The following is a 21,766-nucleotide window of genomic DNA, read 5'->3' as shown; positions in this document are numbered from 1 at the left end:
ACCTCTCACCTGTAAAAGTAAATGGTACCACTCAGCAGATACGACTCTAACCATTTTACAGAGATTACCTTCTTCTCAGTCACAACAACCCAGAATCTGTACTATTACTGTTCTGTCAGTGAATGTTGGGGTAAGTAACTTGCCCAAAGCCATCTAGTAATCATAGTAGAGCTGAGATTTGATGCTTAGTCTGTCTCCTTCCACGCTTCCAACTATTGTCTCCCTATATTTTTTTTATCCACTATGCTATATTCTCCCACAGAAAATAGTGGCCTATTTAATCTACTTCTGAAAAGTTATTTTAAAAGCTATTGTATTTACAAGGTAGGGTGGAAACCACTAGGTTTCAGCAGGAAAAGAAACGTGTTTCCTAATTATTGGGACATAATTATGCTGCATGTTTGAACAGCAATTTGCAGTATTTAGTTTTTCATGTTTATTACCTTGTTCAACCTTCACATGCGCATGTAGTAAGTTATAGGAACTGCATTTTACAGATGAGGAACCAAGACTAAGACCGATAGGTTGACGCACAAAAGGACCCCCAGCTAGTGTTCTGCAGAATTAGGATTCAAACTTTCCTCTTCTAAAATATGGCTAGTATACTTTCCAGTATACTATGATTGTCTTACATTAAGCTGTCCAAAAATACAGAAACTATAAATTTATATCCTGGACATCTCCCCCAAATGGGAGGGAGAATCTTTTTTTAAAGATTGCTTAAGGGAAGTGAGAATTTCTGATCTGACACCAATCATTCAGTGAATCTTTTCTGCACATTTTGGACTTTCTTCCATACTTATCAGTAACAGATATGCAAACACTGAAGGAACATAGTTGGTCAAGTGCTTTGCTATTTTTGTAACTGTATGTTACATTTCATATTACAATACAGGGGATAGAGGAGGTGATGCTCATAAATGCCTTGTGGCCAACTTCTTTCCCATGTCATTCCCCTAGAATAAGTAACAGCAGTTTCTAGCGATGCTGACTTAGGACATTAGGATGGAAAGCTGACACTGTCCATTAGGATGAAGCACATCTGAACCCAGGTTTTACAAGGCGCATAATCCACATAAAATGGCACGGACCACTTTACACAGCTGCCCAAATGTTCTTGGCACCTCCTGCTGGTCCCACTCTAGAGACTACACTCCTGGCAGCCCTTCCAGGCTTGAGCTGCCCCAGAGCAGGCTTGTATCACTCCCGAACACTGTCACTGTTGCCTCAGTCCCTGATTCCTTCTTAATTTTCAGCTTCCTCCAGATGTGAGGACCAAGCTTTGGCACAATCTCGGACATGCTTATGGGGGCAGGAGGCATGAAAGTTTCTGCACCCAGATTCACTGGGAAACCTAACCCTAATCCCTAGCCTGAACTCCTATGGATTTCTGTCCTCCTTCTTAGGAAAGAATCCTCCCTTCTAGTGCTTTGTACCAAATATACAGTGTAAAATGAGAAAGAACAAGGGCATTCCAGAAACACCGAAGTTTCATAGGAGGGCCCGTCCACGGGGATTTCACAAATTACGTTGGGTGGATGCAGAGAAAGATTACGCTACATAAAATAACGTGCCACTCACATCCTCAGAGAGTGCCTTTCTAATGATTTTAGAGTAGTAAGGGAACAGAACTGAGTAAACACAGGAGGTGAGCCTTGTTGGGTTGAATGAAGCAAGGCAAAGAGAAGAAACCAAATATTAGTAACGTGTGATTACATAACATTTGCTGTGGGAACAGCAAGATTTTAGGTTTGCGTATGCGTGTATTGTCATTTAATTGTCATTCCCTGCCATAGTGGTTACTTTTATTATACCTATTCTGAAGACAAGGAAGTTAAGTCAGAGAGAAATGAAATAATACCCCCAGGAATTGGCAGAGCGGGGGTCATACCCGGCACTCTGGAACCACCACTGGTTCCAGGTGGATTCCTGGATCCCTGGATTCGTGGATTCCTCTCCAGGTAGGAAACCAAGCCGAGGGTGTTGAGTAACTTTGTCATTTCAGGGGCACAAAGAGATGGAAAGGACTGGAGCGGGTGGTAATATGAGACGGGACGCTTTAAAGGCAAAATGAGGCCATACCACAAGTTCCCTCAAAGCCAGACAGATGAGTTGGGACTTGAGTTGACTTATTTTTTTTTCTTAAGGACACTCCATTTTTTAAGTCAGTTTACTTCAACTAAAAACAAAAACAAAACAACAGTTCGCCCATTCCACTCCAACCCGCACCCCTCCCCCAGCCACTGTTAATCAATAATCTGTTCTCCGTATCCATGAACTTGATTCGTTTCTTTCTTTATTATTTATTTCACATAGAAGAGAGAACATATAGTATTTGTCTTTCTCCATCTGATTTATTTCAGATAGATATTGAAGACCCATTTTGAGTGTATAGGATAGTAACCTGATCAAAGTGATCTTTGTGGACATGAGCTGTTCGTAGGTCATATTGGAGAAGTTGCTGGAAGAGGGTGATACTCATTTTTGACACTTTTTTAAGCCTAAGGAAGTATAGGAGTTTGTATTTCTATGGCAATAAGCATGTTTAAATGCCAGTTATCTTAAGAATGTTGAAAGTTGGTAAAAGGTTTATTCCTCCGCCTTCCCTTCTCTTCTCTATCTTTCTTCTTTAGAATCCATGGAGAGCCTGAAAAGATGATTCTGTATATCTGATCTTACCTAATTTGCGAAGTAGCTAAGAGTGGTTTTCTTGGACCACTGGTCATGGATGTCATACTATACCATAGCTATTCCCGCATAGATTCCCTCCTGGATTTCAACGGTTGTCTGGCGTTTTCTTCAGAACTTGATTCTCCTTGCTACTGACACTTCTTCCATTCACACAAATTCAAAGCCCTAAGTCATCTGTGATGCGTCCTATATCCAGTCCTGAAATCATTTCAACATTTCTACAATGTAGCTCCTTTTCTTGCAGCCACATCTCTTAGGGGACCCTGTCCCTCTGTGCCTGGATTATTGTGATCCTTCTATCAGATCTCTCCATCTATCCTGACCTCCTCCTTTCCATTCCACATGCTGGATTATTTATTGAAACCATTTTTCTGTCATTTTGTTTTAATTAGAATTCTTATGGCTAAAAGTGATAGAATCCTCACTCAAATTGGCTTAAGCAAAAGAAAAAAAATGGGAAGGCAGTAGTTTTGGGAGGCTCAGAGAGAGATTTGGCGTACGAAGCATCTGGATGCAGGTGTTCAAGTGATACCATCAAAAATTTGACTCCTTCTGGGGCGCCTGGGTTGCTCAGTCAGTTAAGCGTCCGACTTTGGCTCAGGTCATGATCTCACAGTTTGTGGGTTCGAGACCCGCATCGGGCTCTGTGCTGACAGCTTAAAGCCTGGAGCCTGCTTCTAATTCAGTGTCTGCCTCTCTCTCTGCTCCTCCCCCCACTCATGCTCTGTCTCTCTCCTTCAAAAATAAATAAAAACATTAAAAAGAATTTTAAAAAATTGACTCCTTCCTTATCTAGGTTTCTTGTAAGCTCAATTTCCATATCTTCCCTGTGATAGCTAGATGACTACTGAAATCTCAGGTTAAGTTCTCACCCAGTTCAGTTTCAGCAGAAAGAGAACTTCTGTTTCCACTAATTTCACCCCAAATCCCAGATTGGGCCTTGTTGTCCCGGTTTCATTCATATGCGTATTCCTGACACAACCATAGCAAGAGAAAAAGAAGTACCGAATGGCCAATGTGGGTCACACACTCTCCTCTAGAGCTGAGGGACGCCATTTTCCCTTGTGAACTTCACCAACTTAGGGTAGAAGAGGAGGGTCCCCCAGTAGAAAAGGAGGATGATTCCACCAGAAGGAGAATGAATGGTGCTGGAACAAATAACAATTACAATACACATACAACACTCCTAAAAAAAAAACAAAAAAACAAAAGCAAAAACAAAACAGAGTAATTTCCTATTGCTAGAGAGTAATTTCAGTAACATCGTAGAATTGCAAAGCTGAAAATGACTTTGAAGTTCATTTTATCCAGCCAGCTTCAGAGAAATCATATGGAAACTGGTAACAAAGCCTAGCCTAGGACCAGATATTTTGCTTCCAAAACTATTCTGTTAATAGTTCCCATACTGGAAATCCATGCTGGTCTTCAATCACCCTTTATAAACCTAAGCTTTACTTATCTACCTTACTTCTTGCTATTCTCCAGTAAGAATTGCAGACCAAGTAAACTTCACTTTTCAATGTTTCCTGGATATGCCTTGTCCATGTAGACTTTTGTGTCTTCTGCTTTCCCATTGTAATGAACTCCTCTCTTTTGTTGTCATTCTCACCCCACATATCAAGGTTTATTTTCTCCTAAGTTATCATTGACCTTTATTTATTTATTTTTTTTTCTATTTCAGGGAGAAAACTAAAGTAGTAAGAGAATTTACATAAGCTCCCATTGTGCCATTTTTCACCTACTGTCATTTACTCCCTTGTGTGATATTTTCTTCCTGTTTCTAGAGATCCAAGCTCCTAATTGAAGGATACACAAAATTATATCCTCTCTTTTACTCAAGCATATAACTTACCAATTCTTCTTACTGCTTTTTCGTAAGTGTTTCTCCCTGTGCAGGTTCATCACTATCAGTTTCAAGATCAGTTATTATTTCTTCCATTTTATAATATCTACTTTGACCTTATTTCCCTCATCTGGGTTTCCATATACATAAAATCTATACTTGTTAAGTATTTATATTGGCTGATTCTAATTTATCTTTTATCAGTTTATCTTTTGCCAATCTCAGTAAGATTTTTGCCACCATTATGCCATTTAAAATAGTCTTAAGTTCAGTAGTGCCCTAAACAGAACCAGGTAGTCTATAGTGAGAAAAACTCCTGAACAGGAAAGTCTTTTACTTCTATAACCACAAGTCTGTTCAAGTCTCAGTATTGAGTTTAAAAAGAAGAGAAAACACACTTTGGTGGCAATATTTACCTTACTAAATAGAAGAGACTCTTCTCAGTCCTCATTTTACTTATCAGCAGCATTTGACATTTTGGATCGCTCATACCTCTTTAAAACACTTCCTTCACTTGGCTTATAGTGCCTCTCTGAATGACCTTTCTTTAGATCTCTTTGATTATTCCTTTTCTTTCTAATGTGAGATACTGGGTGCTTATTCAGCTCAATCTCAAGATCTCTATTCTTTTTCAGTCTACATTCTTTCTTGTTGATTTTATCCAGGATCATGGGTTCTAGATGCCAATGACTCCCAAATTTATATTTCATTCCTAAGCGTTTCTTGGAATCCACATTTGTGTGTCTAGCTGTGTACTTGACATCTTTACTTCACTATTTAGTTAACAAACTTAACATAGGCAAAATTAATATTTGAACTTCACCACTACTCCCTCACCCAACCTACTCCTCATTCAGTCTACTTTGATTCAGTTGGAGGTATCTCCACCTTTCTAGTTTTTTAATGGCTTAAATTAAAAAAAAATTGACTTCTTCCTTAATACCTCTTGTACTCTCAACCCATATCCAGTGAGTCAGTAGAATATTTAGGTTCCACCTTCTGAATACCTCAAAAATCTTAAAACTTCTAATCACTCTGTGGCTATCGCCCTACTCCAAGCCACCATCAGCTCTTTCTTGGACTAATAGAATAGTTTCTTCATTCTGTCCTTTCTTCCCTTACAGCAAAGTATTCTCAAAACATCATGTAGAGTAATCCCCTCAGAACATGTCACTTTCTATTTAACACTTTCCAAAGACATCTGGTTTTGAGCAAAAGCTAGCATTGTCTCTATAACCTGTATGCCTCTTGATAATCTTGGACTCAGTACTCTACAAACTTTTCTACTCATCTCTCCTTGTTTACTCACTGACCTTCTAGATTTTTTTTTAATATTGCAGACATGTTTCATCTCAAGGTCTTTCTGTGTTCTTACCTCAGATATTCGTGTGGCTCACTCTCCCACTTTGTATTCTTTATTCAAATACTATCTTCTCAATGAGAACTTTCCTAACCATTTCATCTAAAATGGAAACTTCTCCCCACCTATTTTTATTACCCTCACCTGCATTATTTTTTTTCCTTGGTATTTATCCAAGGAAAAATTGTTCTATATCTAACATTATACATATGTCCCTTCAACTGAAAGCTATACATTTTTTTTCTTTCTTTTTTTTTTTTTTTAAACTTCAATATACCCAGCATCTGGAACAGTGCTAGATATAGTCTGTATTGCTTGAATGGATAGATTAGTCTAAATCTCAATGGTCCCTACTTTCTCTTAACTTCTATGGCTCTATATAATGTATTTGGAATGCAATCATAGTCTGTCCTTTTTTAACTTCTCTTGAGAAAATACCCTGGGATTTATAATTTGATTACAAACTTATTATTTAAACGGAAAATATCACTGTGCCCTTTATCAACCTCACTTGCCTAATTCAAAGTTTCATGCAAAGGTGAATGAATAAATGAATGAGTGAATGAATGAATGAATGGTAAACCCACTACCTAAGTACAGTAGGGGTGGGGAAGGATACTCTGTAAAGGCCCATAGTGTGAAGGGATAGCACAGGAGGCTGGAATCTAAGAAGAATAATTGAAAATTGAAAATTAAGGCAAAGGAGTTATGGGCACAAAACACAGGAGTCAGGCTGCATTATGCCATCTCAATGAAATAGGTGCATTTTGCACATTATGAAATATTGTTGCCCCTGATGAATTCCGTGCTTGATCCACACGCCAGCTTCTTTCAGTCAAGTCTTCCTGTTTGTCAGAGCTATGTTTGGTCGATGCCAGACACCGTTCTGTTAATTTTAAGAAATGGAAACAATATAAGCAATCGAGACAAATAACAGACCTCAGAATGATTATCGTGCTCTTTTCTCAGTTACACAAATGTTCCTACTCAATCACTTCTTATATGCCAAAAGGTTAGGTGATATAATTCTGGAACAAAATGTAAACTTAGATGACTAATTTCCAAGTGCCTCATTCTAGAATAATAAAATTTAAAGTGGAGTCCTGGAGTATGTTAGATTCAAGGGGTGTGTGTGTGTGTGTGTGTATATAATTTTCAGTATTGGCCGAGGATGATTTATTTAAGTAGGGTCTCCACACATAGGCTATATCTCCTTTCTCTCCTTCTATATGGTTTAGCAGACTGGTCAGAAGAGAAGAGACGTGTGTATGTAGGGGGGCTTGCCAGAGAAGGGTGTTTAGAGGGTTTGGGCCAGTGAGAAGGTGGTGTAATGAACAAAATCAAGAAGCAGTATTTATCTTCTTAGCATGCAGAAACAGAATACACTGAGAAAAGCTAAGGTTTATTCTGAAGAGATTGGTCAGTCCAACTCTATAGACAGGCTGCTAGAAACGTCTACAGAAGGCATAGAGAAAGGAAGCCAAAAGAGGGCAAGAGATGGTGTGATGGGAAATTGGAAGTACAACTCCTGAGAACAAGAAACTTATAACAAGTTACAGGAGGGCTGATGACATGTTCTGGCATGTAGAGCTGAGAGTTCCGTGGCCATTCACGCCTACCCCCCCCCCACCCCCACCAGTCACCCGCAGCGTGGGGACACCCTCAGCGCGTGGGGCACTGCACCACTCACCTACCTGCCTTATGCTCTGGGTTGCTGTTTCAGATCACCATTACATCTGGTGGTAAAAGCCAAGGTTTTGTATCAAAAGTGATGCCACTGAGATCTATGAACTTTCTACCCGATACTCGTTAAAGCATATGCTGACACTTTCCTTATTTTTGCAGTAGTTTCAGATTGTCTACACTTGCAAGTTTTTTGTTTTTTTTTTTTTTTTTTTTTTTTTTTATCGTTACCCTAGCTCAGGGACTTTTTAATTGCACAATATGAAGCTCAGTCAAGCCGCCTTCCACCAAGGACAGGCAGTCATATTATCCGCATGTTCTGACATGGTACTGTGTCCAATCTCTGGCATGTTCCCATTGTTTTCATTGTTCTCTTGAAATTGTATTTCTTTCATGTATCCTTCAGATTCTCAATTCACCTCGATTTTACTACTCGAGACATCACTTCTGAAACTGTGCCGTGGAGACTGTTCTCATTAGGGGTAAGGAGTAGCTCTATTTCTTAGGAAATTACAGCATGTGTCATTCTAGGAGTTATTGGCCCCACCTTCGGATCAGCATTTCCAAGAATCAGGCTCATTGTTGAATGCGCTATTCAACACCATGATTAGGCCCCTATTCTTTCCAAATCAATTTCTCTTCAGCTTCTTTTAGCTGTAGAGGGTTCTTATGTCTCCCTACTCAGACGACGCCCCTCCTCCTCACGGATCTCATCTGAAAACACGAATTTTCTATCTTTTCTTTGCCTCTTGATGCCTCTCCCTTCTGTTATTTAACTTTGCAATTGTATTACTTAACTCTGTCAAGTATCTTGACACACAGCTGGCACAAAAGCTGCAATCCATTTTAAAGCTCATCTTATTGTTGGAGACTCCTCCTGGATTAAAGATCTGCGGTTCTGCTTTGTGTATAGCACATTCATAGGAACTTCCATGGATAAAAGAGACACAAGATTTAATACAACCCAATGTTAAATCTTCTGATGATATATTTAGGTCAACATAAGGGTATGAACATTGTACCTGTGTAAGCATAGACACATTCAAATGGCTAATAGACAACATCTCGGCAGAAGATTGTCTGTTATGAAAATACCAAACCTTTCATAGAATTTCTATCTTTTATCAAAAAGTTACTGTACACTGAGCCGTTTAGCATAGAAAAGAAAAGATGAAGAGAGCAAGCGAAAGAGAACACCTGAATTCATGCATGCTTCGTTTTGCCCTTAGCCGTCTGAAAGCCCACTCAAGACCACCTTGCTGTTTTCCCACCAGTTCTAGGATTGCAAATCAGTACAGGCGATGCTGGTTCACTGCAACTCTAACTGCGTTAATCATAACTCTTTTTACCCGTGGTTTGAAGCATTCAGACTCCGCTCTGAGTCACTGAAGCAAAATTGAAGCATCTGGGTAGAGAGTCAGAACAGCAGAGCTAACATCAATGCAACACCCCAGTGGCTTACACCAACCCACACTACAAAGGCGCCATCAGTCCACAGTTGTTGAGAGGCTGTAGACAAATCCAGATACAATGACTTGTAAAAATTGGCTGGAAAACCACAGTGATGACACCAGTCATTTTTCCTATGACTTCTTTTTAAAAACTTTTAAGTCTGTTATTTATTTTGAGAGAGAGAGAGAAAGAGAGCAAGCATTAGTGGGGAAGGGGCAGAGAGAGAGAGGGGGAGAAAGTTCCCCCCTGATGCAGCACAGAGCCTGACGCAGGGCTTGAACCGATGAACTGTGAGATCATGACCTGAGCTGAAATCAAGAGTCAGACACCCAACCGACAGCCTCCTCATTTTTCCTATGATTTTAATTGAATTTCTGAATATGTGTCCATGCTAGTTCAGAATACAATTCTACGTTTTTATTCTCAATTATTATATGAATCCTCTAGTTGTTTTTCTCAGCATGCGCATGAGCAAATTGACAGCTTGAACTGTTTAGTGTATGGAAGAACGGTACTTTAAAAAATGAGAAAAAAAAAAAAAAGATTTATGGTGTGCCCCAGTTAATTTTTGGACACAAGAATTATATTAAGTCACCATTATTATTTAGCATCATCAATGCTATAAGTATATGTTATGGAGTCATAAATCATACAATCCTATTTTTATGTCTTGTTCGATTAAGTGGTCTGAGTAAGATAATATTGTCTCAGGTTTTATTGTTGTTAATTTGCAGGCTGGCGATGGACTGTCATTCTTTTGACTTCTAGATTCCTGGTAAGTAAATATATAATTTTTTTCTAAAATTGAGAGCTGCTAAAATGTTCTATTTATTTGTCTTTCCTTGTTTACATAGAGCATAAAAAATAATTACAAGAGGAATAGTTTTTCCTAAGTAATTCTTTATATTTGCTAAGAGATTCTTGGTGAGTTTACAAATTTGGTATATACGTGTGTTCTCTGAAATTCAGTGTCAAGAAAGTAACCCTCTGAAAGCTTCATGGCAACCAAACTCTCAAAAACTTTTAATAAATAATAGAACTTATTGTGAATTGTATTGTTATAAATTAAGTACAAAATGAACTCCAGTTAGGAAACTTCAATTAGTGAGTAACACATTTTCTTCTTATATGTATGCCAATCACCATTAATTCACTTTGTGTTCATTGAAATTACAGTGATCATAATGAATTTCTTTGGTATTTATGTGGACAATGCATGCCATTTTAGGAACACAATTATAATTTGAAAACAATTAATGTACATATTAAAATAACTATTTAGAACCCAATTAGGACAATATCTTTTTTAAAGCATGTATGTTGTGTGCAAGTGAATCATTGAAGTGACTGTTCAATATATCCCCAAGTTAAACTCAATACTTGAAGTATTACACAAACTGCTGTAAGGTTTAAATTGTATGGCATCCTATTAATATGATGTGGATATAATCCACTGGGTATTTATGTTGCACAAATTATTGGTGTGGCTGTTGTTCAGTACCTTTCACAAACAGGCACTATCAGACAAGATCTGTGCTAGCAACCTCTCACCGGAAACACTTCTGGGGATGGGAATGGAAGCAAATTGTTACAACCTCATGGCTTCCTGTCCTCTCCTTTGGCCGTGCTCTGCTTCCCAGTGGTGATCCTAGAAGAACGTAAAAATGGTATCTTAAATTTGAGACAAATTAGGAGTCTTCTAAGACACAACACTTTTTTTTTTCCCTCTCTCTAAACCTTCTGGGGAAGACTAAATTGAATATACTAGTTGCATTTATGCTAGACTTCTGTTATTCTTAGCATTAGGATATCATCGTCTCCTCTACTCTAGACTGGCCTCAGTCATTATTTGTGTACCAAGAGAGACTTGAATCAGCATCTCATTGGCTATATTTGCTACTTCAAATCCAATTGAAAGGATGCTGGTAAGGTCAAGCTCTTTTGAAAGGTGTGGGTTGTTATGGCAGGAGAACAGAAGGCTTCAGTAGGGGGGAGATCCTCGAAGGTAATAACATTTCACTATTTCATACTCACGTGCTTTTTAATTTTCAAAACCAAATGTCCATGGGAATAACACAACGACCCTCTATTTAGTACATTAATAAGGTGTGAATTTCTCTGGCCAAGTAGCCCATAATGAATCTTAAGTGTGTAGATTTTTATACACATTAAGAAAAAGTGTTGAGTTTGGGTAATGTTAACACGTTGCAATTGGACCAGGCGGTCTCAGGTTCCTAAAACACACTACAGCATCCCTGTGGTTTCATAATCCACACTCGCATCTCTAAACATATTCGGTCAAGAAAGAAACAGACAAAGCAGGTTGGAAATAAGTCTTCATGCTCTCAGAATGATACAACCATAGGGAGTGAGGATGAGTACAAACTCAACAGCCTGTTAAAGAAGTAGGTTCTTTTTTAAAAGGGGGCAAAGACCACAAAACATACAATGTTATTATTGCGAATTAATTTTGTAGTCATTATAGGTGTACTGTACCAGTTCTGATTGTGATAAATTTGTTTGGAATCCATGTAGTTCAAACATTTATTTTTAGAAGTGTTTGTCACTTTAAACTAATTAAGCAATTTCCTGGTTTTAATGAATTTACTGCTTGGAAGCACTGACTGTAAATTTGCGAGGCCGACAGAATAAACCAGCCCCTTGGAGGGTAGTGCTAACTATCCCTGTGAGCATTTCATGTTATGAGTTTGTGTTTTTAGTGCCTGCCTTTCTTCCGTCAGTAGGATGTAATTTTGAATGCTTTGCTTAAATATCAGTGCCCATTCTATTTTCAGTGAAATTGTCTCTTGTCAATCTTGTGCTCTAAAGCACAACCCCAAAATATCTAAACTGTTTTTCTCTTAGCCAACCTTCTTTTGCCTTCAAGTTTAGGGAGTATCATTACAGATTATGTTCAGTAGATTTTCTTCCAGTCATCAATTATGGTGGCTCCAAAGTGAATCATATGCAAGGATGCTCCAGGTACGATACCTGATAATATTTCTTACCTGCTCCCAGATTGATGTCCCCGATATAACACCATCATTCTTTTACCTTCTTTTCTGAATATTCACAGCAAGCCTTTTCTCCTACCTCACCAAACCCTTGGTAGGACTTAAACATGGTAAGCATGTTATACTAATATCTCTTTAATGTGTTCTTTTCTCCTTCTGGGACGCCATTTTTTATCGTCTGCTTCTGTTCTTTTCAAACTTATTCTCCAAACCTTCAGCAAACATCAGACTCTTCTATGAAATACGCAGGACCTGATGTTTCTTCTCAGTACTGATCTATCCTTCCACTCTGTCTCTGAGTCTGAGAGCATTGTTATTTTAAAATTTTTTAAATATCTGTTTATTTTTGAGAAAGAGAGAGAGAAACAGTGCGAGCAGGGGAGGTGCAGAGACAGAGAGGGAGACACAGAATCCTAAGCAGGCTCCAGGCTCTGAGCTGTCAGCACAGAGCCTAAAGGGGGGTTCAGACTCACAAACCGTGAGATCACGACCTGAGCCGAAGTCACATGCTTAACAGACTGAATCACCTAAGCACCCCCCTGAGAGCATTCTGAAGGCAATTATTTTATCACTCTTTGCCTTTTATTCAAGTTTTATTTCTTGTTTTTTTCATCCAACTGTATTTTTAGTACTGTGAGAAAAATCTTTTGAGTCACCTTGCACTCAGTAGGTACTCAATAAACATTTATTTACATTGGTATTTCAGTTGTAGTTTTAACATTAGTTTTGGAAACGTCTGTACTTAACAGCGTAAATTCCCAAAGGTTGAGAGAAGGCCTGTGTATTCATTCTAAATACTCACAGGATCGTTTATACATTCTGATTTGTTATGTGTTTGTTTAATCTTAAGTTGCCTTTGATACTTTTATCTATCGCAAGGCCTTCAGAAAAATGTCATGCTTCATTTGGACCATGATAAAATGGTCTACATCAAAGCTTTCACTCATTCAGTCATTCATTCATTCTGAGAATACAGAGTCGGATCTACAATTTGCATTCTATTGGAGAAGATGTGTGCTGTGGTTTATGGTGTGGGGTACTCTGTGCAAACAACATCAACTCATGTATCTTAAGATGCTAGATAAGGAAGCGGCTACTCTTTTTGTGATAATCACAGTAAGCTTCATTCAGATGTGGCATCTTTTTTTTGGTATCAAAAGAGATGTAACAGCTTTTCGGATAAAGAATATCATGTGATATTATGGGTGAATATAATAGTTATTGATCACTTACTACGTGCCTGACACAGTTGTAAACGCCTTATGTTTGTTAACCCATTTGGTCTTTGTAGCCAGTACTAATATTCAGTTCTATCAGTAAAGATACAAACAGAGTCAGGTACATTTGCCCAAGGTGACGTAGCAAGACAGTGATAGTGTCAGGATTCAAACTTACATGGTTTCATTCAAAAGCTCAAGCTCCAGATTACTTTTTTAGGATACTAACTCTGATGATTTTGTAGAGAGAGGGTTATAGTGAGAGTGGCAAGAAGGGTAGGAAAGAAATCTTCTGCAATTTCCTAAGTAAATAACGGTTAGGACATATGGTAAGGACGCGCCAGGAACAATGAAAAGAGTAGCAAGTTGGAGAGACCTTTCCAGGATTGGAACAGGGGTGCTTTTAGGATTTGGGGATTTGTTTGGCCGTACGTGAGAAAGAGAAAGAGGTTGAGAATATATATTCTCATTTTCTAGCCTAGAAAAGTGTAGATGTTATATCAGTAATTAAATCAAAAATAAAGGAGTTGGAATACATCTTAGGAGCCAAATATTGGATCTAATTGTAGACATGTTATCCTGAAGTTTTGATCACAGTGCAAACATTCAGGGAATAGTTGGAGGGATGGGCCTGGAACCTGGGAGTGAGAATATTCTGGAGATAAAGAAGTCTGGAAGTCATCAGAGGGGGTGTAGGGTGCTCTGGGTAGTGTAGGTGCACAGAAAGATGGCGCCTGTAGGCAGAGAGGAGGACCAAGAGGGGCCTCAGCGAATGCAAGGTGAGACAAAGCAGAAGAGACAGAGGAAGCTGCTGAGGATGTGAGAGAAGGCAGAGAGAACAAAGGAAAGAATGAGGATGGGGATGGATGGGAAAAGAAAATTTCAAGAATTAAAGTAGTCCGTGGAATCATAACAGGTTTCACTGAGACTGAAAGAAGCCATTGGACTGGATTACAAAATTCAGTGGGTCTTTGAATAAAACTGTGGGGCAAAAGCCAAGAAAGGAGTAAGATTTAAGTCAGTAAAGACTGAGTATGAGCCACTTCTCAAAAATTCTGTAGAGTAATAGCTTGAGTCAAATGAAGAGTGTCCTTTTTGTTTGTCCATTTTATCGTTTTGTTGTTTTAGCGTGAAAAAGCCTTGAATGTTTTGTGTACATGGAAGAAAGATGCTGTAGAGAGGATGGACGAAAGCTATTGGGGAAGAGGGAATAATGGAGAGAATCAAAACTTAGACGAGAGGAGAAGAGGGAGATCAGCGTAGAAATTAAGTCCTCAGTTTCACCTGGAGCGGAAGAGATATAATTTTTCCCCTGGAATTGGATCTGAGACAGTTAGATAGAGCCCCTTTAGGGTTTTTGGAGGTGGAAGATGTCCCTCTAATGGATTTCATTTTATTTTTTTAATTTTCTTTTTATTCTTTTTTTTAAAGTTTATTTATTTGTTTATTTTGAGAAACAGGGAGAGGACGAGCGAGGGAGGGGCAGAGAGAGGAGAGAGAAAATCCCAAGCTGACTCTGCACTGTCAGTACAGAGCCCAACACGGGGCTTGAACTCACGAACCATGAGATCATGACCTGAGCCTAAACTAAGAGTCAAACACTTAACTGAGCCACCCAGGTGCCCCTGTTTCATTTTCTTTAAGGAGATCAAGCTCCTCTGCCAAGAATCATAGGAACAGGGGTCAAGCTTAAAGTTAGAAGGTGCCATCATAAGGCAAAATGTTGTTGAATAAGGATGGGGAAAAAACCAAAACCAAACAAACAAACAAAAAGTAACAACAACAAACACACAAACACACACACACACACACACACACACACACACACACACACACACAGAGAGAGAGAGAGAGAGAGAGAGAGAGAGAGAGAGAGAGAGAAACACATTACCTTTGCCAGACAACACCAAAAGCTGTATTAACATTGGAAAACCTACATTGGTCACACAATCACTTTACCTACTATATGATTTGCTTTGGGCATTTGTTATAATCTTTTAGGAAAGCATTAGAGCCATGTTTGGCTTATCTTAAGTAATAGGGGTTTATTGTAAACAACAAAAAAAGTCGGATTTCAATCCCTACGTGGTCTTCATGAAGCCCCAAATAAGACTGAAAGTCACTCAGAATTACTCAGGATACCACAAATCTCTAAGCAATATTTTGTCACCAGGCACCAGTTATTGGCATCCAAATCTGTTTTTATTATGCTTTTTTTTCCCCTCAACTACAGACGTATGCAAATCGATGTTTCCCTATTGATTTATACCTGACTGTAACAGTTCTGTGTGTCGGGGGCCCCAAGAGCACCCCCAAATACAGTGTCTGACTGGGACTCATGGGACTCAGACTATGGTCACACACACAGACATGATTTATTAGAGCAAAGTGTACAAAGCAACATTGGCAAAGGGAAAGGTGCACAGGGTGACATCTGAAGAGAACGAGGCACAGGCTTCCCAGGGGTCCTTTCCCAGAAAAGTCCCAGGGGACACACTCGGTTCTCCCAGCAATGAGTTGCAACAACATGTGTGAAATGTCATCTGCCAGAGAAGCTCATAGGGACTCGGAGCTACAGATTTTACTGGAGGATGTTCGCACAGGCAGCCGCTGCCAGAGGCATACCGAGATTCCCAACTCCCAGAAGGATAGCACGTGTTCAGCATCAACTATCTTGTTTACACAGTGAGCACTCTTGACTCTTGAGCGTTTGGGTGGTGGGAACCCTCTCAGAATCCAAGTGTCCGGATGCCAGTCAAAGGCTGACCTTGTAGGCGGGCGTTGCAATGGATGCCAGTCAGACCTACTGGATTATCCTAGTGGATCATTCCACTCCTGCCCCCCCTCCAACTTCTGTCTCCTCTTTCCCTCTGCCTCTCCATTTCTGTGTATTTAAGTATTCTGGGGCACTGGGATGGCTCAGTCAGTTAAGCATCTGACTTCGGCTCAGGTCATCATCTCATGGTCTGTGAGTTCGAGCCCAGCGTCGGGCTCTGTGCTGACAGCTCAGAGCTTGGAGCCTGCTTCAGATTCTGTGAATCTTTCTGCCCCTACCTTGCTCATTCTCTCTCTCTCTCTCTCTCTCTCTCTCTCTCTCTCTCTCTCTCTCAAAAGTAAATAAAAAATAACATAAATACATAAATATTCTGTCCCTTCCTCTGCTGACCTCATTCTCTCTTTTCTAGCTTCTCTGCCCCCAGCTGCCCATTAACTGTAAGTGTTCCTATCGAAACCACTCGAAGAGAGAATCTGCTTGGTCATCTGGTCCTTCTGGACCCTGTGAGGCAGAGCTCTTACTGCTGGCCACTCAGAAGTCTCTGGAAAAACTGTGAATTGATCATGCTTGATTCAGTAAGTTGTGAGTAGAAAGGTAGAATCAGGGTTGAATTTTGCTTGAAATTGTCATTAAGCATGTGAATCTCTCAGGTAATAATAGAGTCCTTTCCAAAGCTATAGTCTTTTACGGAGGGGCAAGTAACAGAGTGAGAGAGAGGGAGAGAGAATATGGGATGATTGTAGGTTTACTCAGGTTTGGGGAATGATTAGGATGTGACCAAATAACAGAATTATTCAGCTACTAATCCCAGAGCACAGACTTGAGAACAGAAGTGTCCTATTTGCCATGCTAATTTGTCTTTCTAAAAATCTTCTGTGAGCACACGCTTTATTAGATTTTAGTTACTTACTAAATACAAGCCAAATCTGTAATCCTTTCTCCATCCCTCTCTGCATTGTCATCAGCCTAACATCTGGTCTTTTCTAATACACTACCAAAGCATCAAATAGAATCATTCCTTACTCTCCAGAAGACATTTTGGAGGTCCTGATTTTACAGAATTCTATCTTAATGGAATGCCATTTGCTGGAATAATTCTTCTCTCCTGGTCTAGTTCAAGGGCTACCTCTTCCAAGAAGGCTTCTTGGAAGGCTTCATTCCAAATACTGAAGTTATCTTTCCTTGTTCAGTGGACAAATGTGGAGATGAAGAGGAGTAAGCATACATTCCTCTGAATATTTCAATCTCCTTAGACTCAACAGAAGCTCTTTGGGAATGTAAATAAAGCTTTGTATCCTGTTTTTTTTTTTTTTAAATGAAATTTATTGTCAAATTGGTTTCCATACAACACCCAGTGCTCATCCCAACAGGTGCCCTCCTCAACGGCCATCCTGTTTTATCGTTCTTAGCAACTAACATTATTTTGCATAGAGAGTCAGTGAGTATATGTGAGTAAGTGACGGGGGAGTGAGTGACTGGCACCATACCATGAACCAACATTATTAGGCTGTTATACTTTTCCTTCAATTGTAGTGGCTCTTTTGCTGCAATGATACTGTGTTATTTGAATCATTGGAAAACAGATGTCAAATAATTTTTGCAAGTTACACACTACTAAGGGCAACATTTAGAGTGAAAACTTTAGCTCCTGTTGTCCTGCCCACGGCACCTGCTATGTATTCAAGTTTCATTATTATTCCAGCAGCTCCGTTACTTTTACAAGTACCATCAACATGTGTTATTCTTGATCCAGTTCTGTCATCTGAAGGTCACATTAACGGGGGGATAAGAAATGCCTAGCACAGAGCTGCTAGAGTTCCTGGCAAACGCTCGCGCTTCTGGTTCATTTGCGAAACGGGAAAATGCCTTTCTGCCCTGTAGGTTTCGTTTTAGTACATGGTCATATTTCAGAGGTGAAATATGAAACAAAAATTGAGCCATTTGACTGTAAAAGCCCAACTGTATTGTGCTTTACTCTCAAGGAGTGACATGTGCAAATTAAAAAGCCCTATAGAATGGAACTTATTGATTATACTACTAAAATATTTGTATGCCATCGTATTTAGAAAACCTTTCAACATCATCCCCATAGAGGGGGTATGGTCTTGCCTGACTTAATTACTTTAATGATTGGTGTCTATGTGTGTGCGTACGGGAGGCGATGGAGAGGGGAATTATCCAGCTGTCAAAGCAGTGAGAATAATGAAGTGTAGCATGTGCTTTGAAAGATCGTTATGCTATAGCTTTCTACTTCCTCTTCTGATACTAAACAGAATGTTCGTACAATAGGAAACATTTTAACTTTTTAGAACAAAAGCACAGTTCTTCCTTAAAATGAAATCTGCTGTCTGTGAGTGAAGTCTGTTTCTAAAAGACGTCCTTAGGGCAACAAATATTCTCTCATTTCTGTGGAGCTCTTGTTAGTACCTGATGTGTAGTGGATGGTCAACTAGTGTTGATTCTCCCAATTATACATCCATCTCTCATCTCAGTTGAACTAAGTGGAAAGATGGTAAAATAAATGTATAGTCTGCTTCAGTTAATCTCCTTCTCCTCTAGAATTTAGACGCTGAATTGAATATCACAAGTGAAAATCATTTAAGAGTTTCTTCTTCCTTGCAGATCAAAGTAAAACTTATAAACCCGTGGATTTGAGAGCTTAAAGTTATTTGAGATTGTCCAGTCCACTGGTTCTCGCCCCTATTAGACTGAAAGCTCCCTTTTATACCAAACATTTTTGTACAAAAATGCTGTGAAATGGAATTCAGAGAAAATAGAACTTGGGTGTAATCGTCATTTCAAACAACAACAACAACAACAACAACAGTGTAATTCAGTAATATAAGGGAGAAATGAAGGACATTTGTAATGGATTAATATGTCAGCACGCAAATATTCATTCATGTGCCACTACAAGAGAAGACATCACCAGTTCATTCCATCGTACAGCTCCGCAGGAGCAGTTACGAGGCACAGCTGTAAGTGCAATCGTATAAATATATTGCTCAAATATCATGAGCAACATTACCATTGATGTTGCGCTTGTCTAAAATGGTGAGCAGCTTTAGTAAAAGTCTAAACAAGAGAGTGCAGTCTTCTATTATACACTCGTTGCACTCCTGGAACTATCTATGCATATTAAAACTTCACAGAAAAGTATTCTGTGTTCATAATCAACCAGAGTTAAGTTATGGGCTTGGGCAATTACAAACAGGATTTCGCTGTTGAAAATCTACACTAGGATGTCCTACCCAATGGGAGGCTTTTTCCTCCATCCCCAGTGTCACGTGCATTGCCAGGTCTATAGCATTCCGGGCTTTCACCTGCTAGGTGATTATAGCACTCCCAAACATGGTTATACCAAGAACTGTATATCCGCAAATTTTCAAAAGCGCCCCCCTCCCCCCGGGCATTACTGCTTCCATTGAAAACCTCTGTCTAGTTCAACACCTTTACTTCATGGATGAGGACACTGAAGCCTGGAACATTTAGGTAACTTACCTCAAGTCACACAGCTAAAACAGAATATGGTGGCTGAACAGACCTATAAACCCAGGTTTTGGATTCTCCTGAATCTGATCTTATGCCAATACAGAAGCTCTGACATAAGCAGTATTGGGCGGAACAGTGCTCGTGGGAACAGTGGCTGTAACCCAGCCAAGGATACTAGATGCATGTGTTAAAGTATCCCAGACAGACCTCCCAAAGGATCAGTTTATTTCCTGAATGCATATAAACCAAATCTGCACCCTCCATTCCCACTAATCCCATCCATCAGCTTGTTGTCTGCTAATACGCTCTCCTCTCCCACTCTTGGAAATAGATGTCTTAGAAGCCTTTCCAAGTACGGTAACTAAATTCCCCCTTCTCTCTGACAAACATATCATTTCCCCTCTCTATAGCTTCCAAGCCTTTTCCTCATTACTTTTTCCACAAATATTTCCCATTGTTCATGGTGCCGACAGAATTTCACATTCACTCCCCCCGTGATTCCGCTTCTCCATAGTACTACTTTTACCTATATGTCTGTAAAGATTTTATTTTTACTGGTTTTACCTGCCCTGCTAATTGAAAAATTCTGAAGGAGCGACTACTAATTCCAAGCATCTAATGCCATGATAAATACCCCGTGGCCACTCCACAAATAGTTGAGTGTCTCATGTCGAACTAAGGACTGGAATAGCTGTAATTCTAATGACAGCTTAATACATGCTATAAAGGATGATTAAATTATCTAAAGTAAATATTTCCAGATTCTTCAAATATTAGTGATAAATAACAAGCTCTTCTTTGGAATGCATTTCATGGCATTTGATTATTGAAGTTCCCGGACAAGTAACTATTTCGTCCTAGTTGCTATGGGCCATCTCCAGGGAGAATTCTGTAGCACTCTTCACAGTGGAAACTGATAAGTAGAAGGGTCATCCAATTAGTTCCTATGGCTCCAGGCAGAACTATACTTAAACTGTCATCAATTCTTAACAGTCTTCAGAGAAAGAGATCCTACAATACCCAACAGTAACCAGACCCTTATGTCAAGAATCCATCCTCCCTCTACCTCTCTCAAAAATACACTCTCATTTAATATTGTTTATTTTTTCTTTCAACATTATTGGAGAATAGCAATCTTGAGTGAAGACTATTAGTGTGAAACAAACTATAATCTTGAATATGTTAAGCCCCTCCTGTTTGTTCACTTTCATTGTATTAAGCAGAAGAGTAGTGACCCTTCTTTCTCTACTCTCACTCCACCTCTACAAATTCAACTGACTGTCCACTGAATTATTTTGTTTGTTTATTTGTTTTTAATATTAGAAACTACCTCCTCTTTTACCCATTGCTATCTATTCGTCAAACATTTACTGACTACCCCTTATGAAATAAACTCAGTGCTAAGCTCTGGGAAGTTACTCAATATGTTCTTATCTTCCAGGACCAGCTTTAGAGGTAAAGGACAAACATGTTTAAGAATTTATTACCAAATTAAACCAAAAGTGCTCAATATTTATCAAAAATAAGAATATTTAATATACACATGAAAACGCACATTAAGTATCATTATCTACCAATCGATATCAGTCTACCCCTGTCAATTTATCCATCCACTCATTCAGTCAACAACTCTATATTCCATATTTTGCACCAGCCCTAGACACGGGGTCATAATTGTGATCAAAATATTTGCAACCACTTTACTCCCTGAATCAACATTTTAGTGAATTAGAGTATGTATGTGCGTGTATATCTTTATCTGTGTATCTATATATCTGTATCTGTATCATCTATATCTTTACTTATATTTATGTCTGTATCTGTATCTATATCTATTTATCATATATATAATCTGTCTATCTATCTATCTACATAGGGAATGGTGCCATGGAATAATCAAGAATATCTGAACCAGTTTGGAGATCAGAGTAGGAAAGAATAGAAAGATAAGTCTCAAGTGACAATGTTATGTCTAAACTTCGAAGGAGTTAATTAGGGAAAAGTGGGATGAGAGAAATAATCCAGATGAGGAAGCAATATGTGCAAAGTCCAGGAAACAAAACAAAACAAAACAAAACAAAAAAAAAAAAAAAAAGAAAGGAAAAAAAAAAAAAAAAAAGAATGAACAGTTGGAGGACCAGAAGGCCAATTTTCTGGCATGTGGAAAGCAATAGGAAAGAGGTTCTATCTGATGTTAAAATGGGAGTCAGAGCCAGATCATTTAGTGCCTCATGGGCC

At 39.1% G+C, this 21,766-nt stretch overlaps 1 long non-coding RNA gene across 2 annotated transcripts in view; it reads left to right on the top strand.

Annotated features, from left to right (window-relative positions):
- Positions 1 to 21,766, top strand: part of LOC132691500 (uncharacterized) — a 1,565,096-nt gene that overhangs the window by 1,023,499 nt on the left and 519,831 nt on the right. For both annotated transcript variants that reach the window (XR_013554851.2, XR_013554850.2), the window contains one exon: positions 9,764 to 9,804. This is a non-coding gene — a long non-coding RNA (uncharacterized LOC132691500). The remainder of the gene's footprint in view (positions 1 to 9,763; positions 9,805 to 21,766) is intronic.

Source organism: Panthera onca, chromosome B1, assembly GCF_046562875.1.
Source record: "Panthera onca isolate mPanOnc1 chromosome B1, mPanOnc1 haplotype 2, whole genome shotgun sequence".
Lineage (NCBI taxonomy): Eukaryota > Metazoa > Chordata > Mammalia > Carnivora > Felidae > Panthera > Panthera onca.
Note: the sequence above shows the minus strand (reverse complement) of the source record. Positions and strands in the feature narration are given on the sequence as shown.